Source organism: Camelina sativa, chromosome 9 (genome assembly GCF_030686135.1).
Source record: "Camelina sativa cultivar CO46 ecotype springtype chromosome 9, ASM3068613v1".
Taxonomy (NCBI): domain Eukaryota; kingdom Viridiplantae; phylum Streptophyta; class Magnoliopsida; order Brassicales; family Brassicaceae; genus Camelina; species Camelina sativa.
The window spans coordinates 21,559,937-21,569,970 of NC_141888.1; the positions used below are offsets into that span (position 1 = coordinate 21,559,937).

Here is a 10,034-nt window from a genome sequence, read left to right on the forward strand (position 1 = left end):
GTTGGATGTGTGCTCCTTATTAGATTTGAAGATTGTTTGTGGATAAGAGACATAAGTTGAATGTAGGGTTTGTGTCCCCGTGAACGAAACATGGCTGCGCAGGTAGGATTTATGTTGTGTGGATAGGCTCGTATAAATACAACTCTGTTTGTCGTTCGTGGATGGGTGTGATATTTTCCTTTGATTTGTAATGCAGGGTGAAGATCCGAGTTTCTGTGTGGTAATATCCGGTACCTGGAGCTGTTATGACGACGACGTTTGGGGATTCAAAGTTGACAATAAATTTCTCTCACGTGTTGTTCCACTGTCTTCGACCACAACGTTAGGAGAGTAAGAAGTTTCTGTTGTTGGTGAATTCGGTTTGGTGGAGAAGAAGGCTAATCTGAGTTACTGCATCCCAACGTTTATGGATTTGATGACGGGGGTGAGGACGCCTCCGGTGGTTGTGACAACGAATTTAGGACTTGAGTATTATATTCAGATGATTAGTAAGAACCGTGGGTTGAATTTGTTTGTAACATTTGAGGAGGTTAAGAAGAGAGGAATGGGTAACGACGCTGAGAATTCTGATTGCAGTGAGGAAAGTCAGAAGAGACGTAGTTCGGGTTCTTCGTTTGGCCTTAGTAACAGCAGTAGTGAAGAAGAGTTTTTAGGGAAAGCATCAACAGCGGGTTCGAAGCCATTTGTTTTTGAAACAAGCCAAGTTGATGAAGAATATATGGCTGAGTTGGCAGAAATTGAGGGGAAGATGAAGGGCAGTAAGGGTGTAGAAGTTGGAATTGGTCGTGGGATGACAAGTACACAATTAGGTTGTGTTGAAAAAATTGACGGATTGGAAGATAGTTTTGAAGATGTAGACGAGGAAGAAGAATCTTTAGTAACCGATGTAGCTGTGAGCCCAAGGAGCTATGATAAAGAGTTTTGGGGGAATTTCATTGGCGATCAGTTTGGTCGGGTGAACGTGGTGGAGGTTATGTGTAACACAAACTCCTGTTTTGATCACACTGTGTTAGTTAACGGAGCTGTTCCTTTAAAAGAGGAGAATAAAGTGAGGACAACTGGTGGTTTGGAACAGGTCGGAGTAGTTGATGGCGAATATGTTGATGTAACCACGTGGTCAGGTGGTCGTGGTCAGAGAGTTGGAACTACAGTGGATGGTCGTAGGTTAGAAGATATAGATGACGAGGAGTTTAATATTCCTCCTCTGTTTGACAACACAGAGTATGTCAGGGATGAAATACCGGATCTGTATTATGAGGATGATGGGAAAGGTATCTATAAGGGTAAGGAGTTTGCAAACAAAGAGGATTGCCAGATAGCTTTAGCTATATACGCCATCAAGAACAGGTTTCACTTCATGCAGACGACGACCAAGAAAGAGTCGTTTGTAGTTAGTTGTTCTGGGGAGAGGTGTGACTGGAGGGTACTAGCTTGTGAAATCAAAGAATCCGGGTACTATGTGATCAGGAAAGCTAATCTAGAACACACATGCCCAATAGAGACTAGGACCAATTACCTAAAGAAAGCGACCTCGAAGGTGATTGCAGCAGTGTACAGATCGAAGTTCAGTGATCCTACTAAAGGACCGGCTCCTTTGGATCTCCAGCAGATTGTATTAGAAGAATTGAGGGTCAATGCGTCCTACCGCAAATGTTGGAGGGTGAAGGGGAAGGCTTTGGAAGGAATATTTGGTTCTGATGATGAGTCTTACGAGGATCTTTCCTGTTATCTCCATCTTTTAAAAGAAGCGAATCCTGGTACTATAACCGATATTAAAACTGAAGTGGTTGAAGATGGCAGAGAAAGGTTTCTGTATATGTTTTGGCTTTGGGGCTTCCATAGAAGGTTTTAAGAAGCTTAGGCGTGTTATTGTTGTGGATGAAACTCATTTGACTGGGAAGTATAATGGAGTTCTTTTGACCGCAAGTGGACAGGATGCTAACTTCCAGGTGTTTCCGCTTGCTTTTGCTGTTGTGGACAGTGAGAACGAGGACTCATGGACTTGGTTTATTGAGAAATTAAAACGAATCGTTGCTGATAGTAAGAGCCTGACCATAATTTCAGATAGATGCAGCTCAATATACACAGCGAAGAAGAGGGTGTTTCCTTTGTCACATCATGGAGCTTGCATAGTACATCTAGCCCGGAATGTTAATGCGAAATTTCATAGTAAAGGACTTGCAAAACTTGTGACGAATGCAGCGTTTGCCTATAAGGTAACTGGTTACCTAGAAATCTATAGACAAACAAAGCTAAAAACGCCAAATGTGCTGCTTTTCTGGATAAATTGGAGCTGCTCATTGGAGTAGGGCTTATTTCAAAGGGAACCGTTACAATTTGATGACCTCCAACATTGCAGAGTCTTTGAACAATGTGTTAGGAAAGGGTAGATCCTGTCATATTATTGAACTACTTAAGTACATTCGTGTGATGTTAAGTAGGTGGTTTAGTGCGAGGCGCAAGAAAGCTGAGAAGCATAGAGGGTTGACTACGCCGGAGGTTGATAAACAGATGGAGAAGAACGTGGTTGGTGTTTGTGGTAGCAAAGTAGGCAGTCTATCTAGTTGGAGTTATGAAGTGGTTGGTTTACTTAACGGAAAGCACCATGTTTTGCTTGATATGAAGCAGTGTTCTTGTAAGCAGTACGATAGGCTGAAAATACCATGCGGGCATGCATTGATAGCAGCTGATACGCAAGGCATCCCTTATGGGACTTTGGTGGGTGACTGTTACAAGACAGAAACATGGAGAAGGACTTACGAAGGGATAATTAATCCTGAGATCTGTGATGCTGAAGTTCCTGTTGAAATAAAGAACCGTGTTACCCTCCTAAGGCGCGACGTCCAGCTGGCCGTCCAAAAGAGAGTAGGATTCCTTATGTTGGTGAATTTCGTGTAAGTGGGCTCAATATGTGAGAAATCCTTTTTTTAATGTTTGGTGTTGGTATCCACATAAACATTTGTGTAACGTGTCCGTTTTGTTTGGATATGTTTTGTTGTTTGCAGAATAATAGACTCGTGAAAACAAAAGTTAATCGTTGTGGTAGGTGCAAAGAGACGGAACACAATCGAACAAGTTGTTCGAACTCGTTGCCATGAGGATGAAGGTAGACAGTTGGGTGGTAGTGTGGGAGAGTACTGATTTTTGGGTTATTCTTGGGGTGAAGCTAACCGGATTAGGAGCGGATAGTATTCAATTGGATGTGTCCTGATTTGCTGTTTTTTGTGGATGTAATTGGGAACACTATTGGTTACATTGATATCTTAGAAAATACATTAGGTATCCATTCCATCTTGTTCTATGGATATGGTTTTTTTTTGGGAAGACATGAACGAATTTTTGTGGTGAACTCTATTGGAATGTAATCGAGATGAAAGGTTAGTAACCAAGGTTTGAATGCTGTTTACTCCAAGGAATGTCTTTCAACCGTGCGACTCGACAAGTCCGAAGATCTCGTGTGGTGGTCAAATTTACACTCGAAATACTATTTCTTCTTTTCCAAATGTCTTGAAAATGGCAATCCGTATGCAATGTGGGCGAATAATAACAAGGGACTTGTTTACGGAGATTTCGTCCGTGCTTGTTATAGTGCTCAAAACTGCTCTCTCTCATATGTGGATGGGGGATCAAGTGATGTACCTTCAGTAATGGTGGATCATAAATTAGCACCACCGAAGACGAAGTGTAAAATGGGTCGTCCTAGATGTCCCCGTTGTGCAGGAGCGAAGACTCCTAAGTATCATTTGTCAGATGCACCAGAATGTTCTCATCATTTCCACCTCTAGGTGACCGAAACAGCTTCTTATATGATATAACGTCTAGGGTTGTTTAATTTGTATTGGGTTACTCCTTTTAAACTCAACTAAACATTATGTTTTACGTTAAGGTTGTAATATGGTTGGTGGCTGTGGACTGGTAGGAGATGTTATTGGATTCTGTGTTTATTTGTTGTATGATCGTCTCGACAAGTTATTTCTTAAATGTTGACCATATGATGAGTGAAGTTTAGGGTAACGGAGGTTAATTGTACGTGTCCACATGGATATGTATGTAACAGTATCCAAATATATATATCCACATGGATGGTTGACATGTATGTGTATCCATTTTGGTGTTTGCTAAAAAGGGACTGTATAATTTCCGTGAAAATGGAGGAAAGGTGAATTAAAAACGGAAAACAATGTTATAAATTGTTAGGATGTGGTGAGAAAGAACGTGGATTACATAGTTCGAAATTAAAAACGAGTACATAAAGACATGACATAACACTAATCATCGTTGAATTTCACTTTCAGCTTCATCCAATCAATTGGAGGAGGAACCCGACACTCTCCCGCATCGGCGGCCGCCACTTCTCGCATCTCCTCAAGCCTCTGCAGTTCTCCCACCAAATCTTCAACTTCCTGACACAAAATTTCATTGAGTTGGGAGACTTTTGCATCGATTATATCCACTTGATGAAGGAGGGCTGTTTATTCTTCCTTTTCGTCATATGATCATGCATCATATGAATTATTGCCATGTAGTGATCCCTAGTCTCCTCCTCGGTCACCACTCGTGTTTTGGTTAGCGCGGCTTTCATGGCCTCCAGAACCTCCCCTTCCCATTCGAAATCAGAATTCGGTTTGGGGCGTTTACTCGAACTGGCTCCTGCGGTTGGCTCCTCTGCGAAGCGTTTAGGACGTCCTCTTGAACCCTCTCCGGCCATTGCTGCAATGAAATTGAGATGCAATCGTTGCTGGAAGGAGACACAATAGTTTCGGGGGAGATTGAGAGGAGTTTTATAGGGGTTATGATTGAATACGCAGATAAAGAGAATGAGTCGATTGAATGCATTTAGATAGATCCAATCAATACAATGAATTATGGGGAAGCTAAACGATACGACGTCTGAGAGTAATTTAGAGTTGTCAAGACGATGACAACGTTTCGACTACAATCCCCACTTAATATTGGTTCGGTTTCGCTAATTAGGTCGAAATCTGACATCCACCTGTTTTTTGGTTCGGTTAACCCTGATGTCAGATAACAATATCTATATTATGACTATTTCAATGGTACTCCAATGACAATGCTAACAGTAAAATAGTAGGGGTAAGGATATCCAAACATGTATATCCACGTGGATATATGTGGACATCCATTTGATAGGTGGATGTTTATACTTAATATGTGGACTGTATTGGTTTAGGGGTTCAATATATACTTTGGTGGTATATACGTACTTGACCTTACTCTAACATTTGCTGATCTAAGGTTTAGTTTGTTATGTCATGATTTAGGGTTTACTGTTAAGGGTTCATGGGGTAGGGTTAAGGTTTAGGGTTAGGGTTAGGGTTTAGTATATAGGGTTTAGGGTTTAGGGTTAGGTTTAGGGTTTAGAGGGTGTTGGGTCTAGGATGTTGGTTTAGGGTATAAGGTTTAGGATTTAGGGTTTAGGCATTCGGTTCTAGGGGGTAGGGTTTAGAGTTTAGGGTTTTTGTTTATTCGTATATGTTGGGTAATGTTTTAAACAAATAACATTAAACATTCAAGTTTGATTCACCGGAAAGTGATTGACCAAGTGGATATAAAGAGGACCTAAAGTCCAGGGCTCTTTGGGGGGCTATGATATGGATACGGAGACAGTGACACCATTGAATCTACACTCTCGAATCAACAAAGTGGGGGAGCTGATTGGACTTGTTTTAAAAAAAAATATATTTTCAGGTTATCCACAGCAACATGTAATTTTGGATACGGGCTGTTAATGAAAGGTAAACTATTGCATTGTAGATTAAGTTTGAGGCCTAGTGAAAACTGGTAACTAGTTAAGCAGCAAGAATATCCACAGATGTCTGACTACGTGGATATACGTGGATATATGATATGGTTATGGATATATGTTAAAAATATTAAGCCGCAAATCAATAGGGTACAGGAGCTGAGCAATCGTACTTGTCAATTATCACGGTATCCACAAAAACATGTACATTTGGAAACCGGGAATAACTGTGAGGGGTTTACTGTAGGTGAACTTTGCTTTGTTGCTTTGCAGATAATATTTGAGGTCGTTAAATAGTAACGATATCCAAATGTAGATAAGCATACAAATAGAAAATTTCAAGCATACAGGTCGCTAAAAGTACGACATGATACAAACATACAGATAGAAAACTAACAGAGGGAGCGAATAACTGTTTTAAACTAGTTGGAGTAGATGGGTGCGACATATTCCTTATAGATGTCCAACGCGTATTGTGCCCTGATATCATTCACGATTTGGTCGGTGATCTGAGACATGAGTTCTGGACCAAATCCAGTTGCGACGATCTCTAGCAACTTCATGGCAAAGGGGACCACAATCATTACATCTCTCATTGACGTAAATGTCCTGGACCCTCGACCAAGTGAATGGAGTGCAGCCATGATTATGAGTTGAAGGCTGTGTGCAAAGTTTTGAAATAAGGTATGGCAGCTGCTCTGTGAACGGGGCTATATAGTAAGGCAACCTTAGCATCGTCGTATAGACTGACATTAGGATCGAGGATTTCTATGCTCCAATTGGAGAGGTTGATGAACTAAGCCAACCCAGTGAGAATTGTCCCAAATCATCGGAATATATATCGTGTTCAAATCCACAAACCACTCTGAGGGAGAACCATAGGTTTTACGTTTTAGCTTATTGTCCCACCTGACTTTGGACTTATTTTTTGCTTGACAAAAGGAAGGATACTTCCCTTGTAAGTAGTTCCCAAGCCAGGGTGAAAGGAAGATAGAGCGTTCATAGCTAGGACATCCTTAAGTTTTTTTTGTAGAAAATCCACTAAAACCTCCATATGCTGAGAAAAGAGGGTGAAAATAATGTGTAAGTATAGATTAACTAAAATTGAGTTCAGAGTTTGGTATATGGGAAATACTTACCAATGTACTAACCCAAATTCTTAGGCTTCGCTAGCTGTTTAAAAAACAAGTTGTCAATTGGGTATCCACATTTGGTTATGTGTATCATGGAGGTTTTGAAAATGGTATCCACAGTTAGCTCATTGATCCAATATTGTTAGAATAAAATACGGTATAGGAGGTGTAGAAAGTTACGTGTTTGGGTATGATTTCAGAAATTTTTTCATGAGGGTTGCTAAATCTTTGTGGACAATGAGTAGAAGGTCAGGCAGATGGGATGGTGACGGTGTAGGAATCCGCAAAACAGCCAAGAGAAGGGTCTCTTCTGGTCCAAGAGAACACCCCTTTTGTGTAGGTCTGGGTTGCGAAGAATCACTGACATCAACAGGGTCTGTGGGCGTAGCATTGCTCTGTGAGGTGAAATAAATATCATTTTCAGCAAACTATTAGGCAGCCAAAAACTAGGCAGGGATTCGATGAAAAGTAGAGAAGGATGCAATACCTCTGTGGCTTGGCTGTCAGATTCGTTAGGTTGTATGGGGGACTCACGGCCATCATCCTAATGAAGCAAGTTGGGGATATTAATTAACTATGAGGTAAAATTGTGAAAGTTAACAAATTGTTTTTGAAGTAATATTTGTCTGCGGTACCTCATCGGCACAAGCTCTGTCAATGTCAACATTGGTGTCCTGCACGAAAAAGGTAACGAATTGATGATGCATATCCATGTGGATAGGATAAAAAATGACATGTCCATGTGGATAGGATAAAAAACTGTCCAACACGATAGGAGATAAACGACTAGCCAAACTGACATGTACATGTGGATGGGATATAAAATGATAGGAGAAAAACGGAATTGCTTACCTCAATTAACGTTAGGGGAGTGGCTTCCGACTCATTATCAGCGTCAATTTTCTGCGTCAGGTTAGCAAGTGTTTGAGTAGTGAGATATAGTTGAGGATAGATACTTACTCGGGAAGTATATTAATTTGGTGAAATAAATACCTCAATATTGTCGGAAGGTGTACCGTCAAGGACAGGACTAGAGCAGGCAATTGAGGATTGTGATACTAGGATTTTTTTGTGTCTTATCCTAGCAGGTTCAATTAACCTTATGTGTTGTAGTACTTAAGTGTCAATCTAAATGAGATGTTGCTAACAATCAAGATGCAATCAAGCAATCACAAGTAAAGCCAATTCAAGAAGAGTGTTTGTCTAACAATCCTAGAATGGTCAAAATGCAAAACGAAAATGAGTTACAGAACTAGAAACGAGATTGCATGACAAGAAGCGGAAATGAATAGAAACTTAAACGAGTCTAAGCAAGAACTACAAGAAACGAGGAACGAAATAGTCTCGGGAATGTAATAAAATCAGAAAGATAAAAGTCCTAAGGATGGGAGTAATTGATGTCGGTGAGTATCCTAGTCTACATAGTGTTTAAGATGCCACAAGCAATCTATCCCTAAACAATGAACATCACAACTTAGCTTATCCAATATCTTGGTAAAAGCTACTCAAACTCAACCACTTCCATACCTAGCTCTCGCTAAGAGAAACGTGGTCGAGCAGGCATGACAAACAAGTTCATTCATGTCAACAAACATCCTAGACAACTAATCTCTTAGGCTATGAACGTAAGTCTCTGGCACTAGTTGGTCAGACATTTCATCGAACACCTTTTGGGTGTGGAAATGTCTCGAACCTAGTTCCAATTGATCAGAGAGAAACTAGTAATTCTAAACTCTAGTCCAGAAGGGAATCATACAAATCAAGCTTAAACACCCTACATCCTAAGATCCTCCCCCTAATCTATCCCATCCTCTATATCTAACGCACTACTCAGATCCAGAAATCATCATCAACAATACAAACTAAGAAAACATTGAAACAAGCATTCTTAGATAGGTAAAAATGAGATAAACAAGTTTGTAGAAGAAATCAAATGCAAATACTCAATGTATCAAAAGATATCTGAATACAAAGTCTGGGAACGGTTCTTGGTGGCTAGGGAAACCTTACAAAATAAAAAACGAGATAAAAACTAAGATGATGTCGCAAAGACTTAACAAAACGTATTTATAGTAAAGACATAAAATCCCTAAAACTTAAAAACGACAAGCGTCGGTTTGGGAATCTCCTGAAGCGTGTAGGATGGAACGTCTCCCTGACATGTGCGAACGAGTAATGGCTCGAGTGAGTGATGGCGTTGGCTCGAGTGGAGTGATGGCGTTGGCTCGACACGACAGCGCAACTCGAACGGCACGAAAGTGCGACTCGAACGGCACGAAAGCGCAACTCGAACGGCACGACAACGCGACTCGATCTGGATGTATACGCCTCCACCAAAACGATGATAACTTTCGAACCACACCTCCGATTGGCTTGAAATAAACGGCATTGGAAAGATGACTCAATTATCTACAACTTTGATGAAGACGACGAAAGCTGAATCCCACGACAGCGCGACTCGATCGGATGTGTGACGATGAATGATGGCGCGACCCGAGCGAATGTGTGATGACAGAGTGATGGCGCGACTCGAGACAGCCTGGGCTCCAAAGTCTCCTAAATACCTGAAATACTCCAAATGCACGATGTATGCGAAGATAATGCAAGAACTACCTAAATATGAAAAGTGTACAAAAGAGAGTAGAAATTCATGCAAAACAAATTAGTTATCCTAACTAGATGCGTGACAAAAACTGCTTAGCAGAGACAAAATATAGACATATCAACTCCCCCAAACTTATTCTTTGCTTGCCCTCAAGCAAACGATCAAGAACAAGGTATGGAGAAGAGGTGTGAAGATGGGGGTCTCAGAACCTAAAACATGCTGAATAGAATAGTTAGAATCAAGGTCCTTGCTTTTAGTTCTATAATGCATGGTGAAGGAACTCTATTAAAAACTTTAGACAAGCTCATCACAACCTGAAACGATTCCGAACCTTAGTCTACACATGCATCATTTCTATCATTCACTTTAACATTCATTACAAAGAACCATGGATCAAGCTATGCAATGTCATCAAACTCATTTGGCTGGGGTGAAGCGGTAGAGACAAATATTGGTCTTCTTTGCAAGTGGTTTTAACAATATAGAACAGGGATCTCTCACGAAATTGAGTTGAGCTTAAGAGAAGGCTAAA

General features: G+C 40.7%; 1 pseudogene; it reads left to right on the forward strand.

Moving 5' to 3' along the window:
• The first annotated feature begins 406 nt into the window (after positions 1-406).
• On the forward strand, positions 407-3,211 carry LOC147938455 (uncharacterized; annotated as a pseudogene).
• Positions 3,212-10,034: the final 6,823 nt, after the last annotated feature.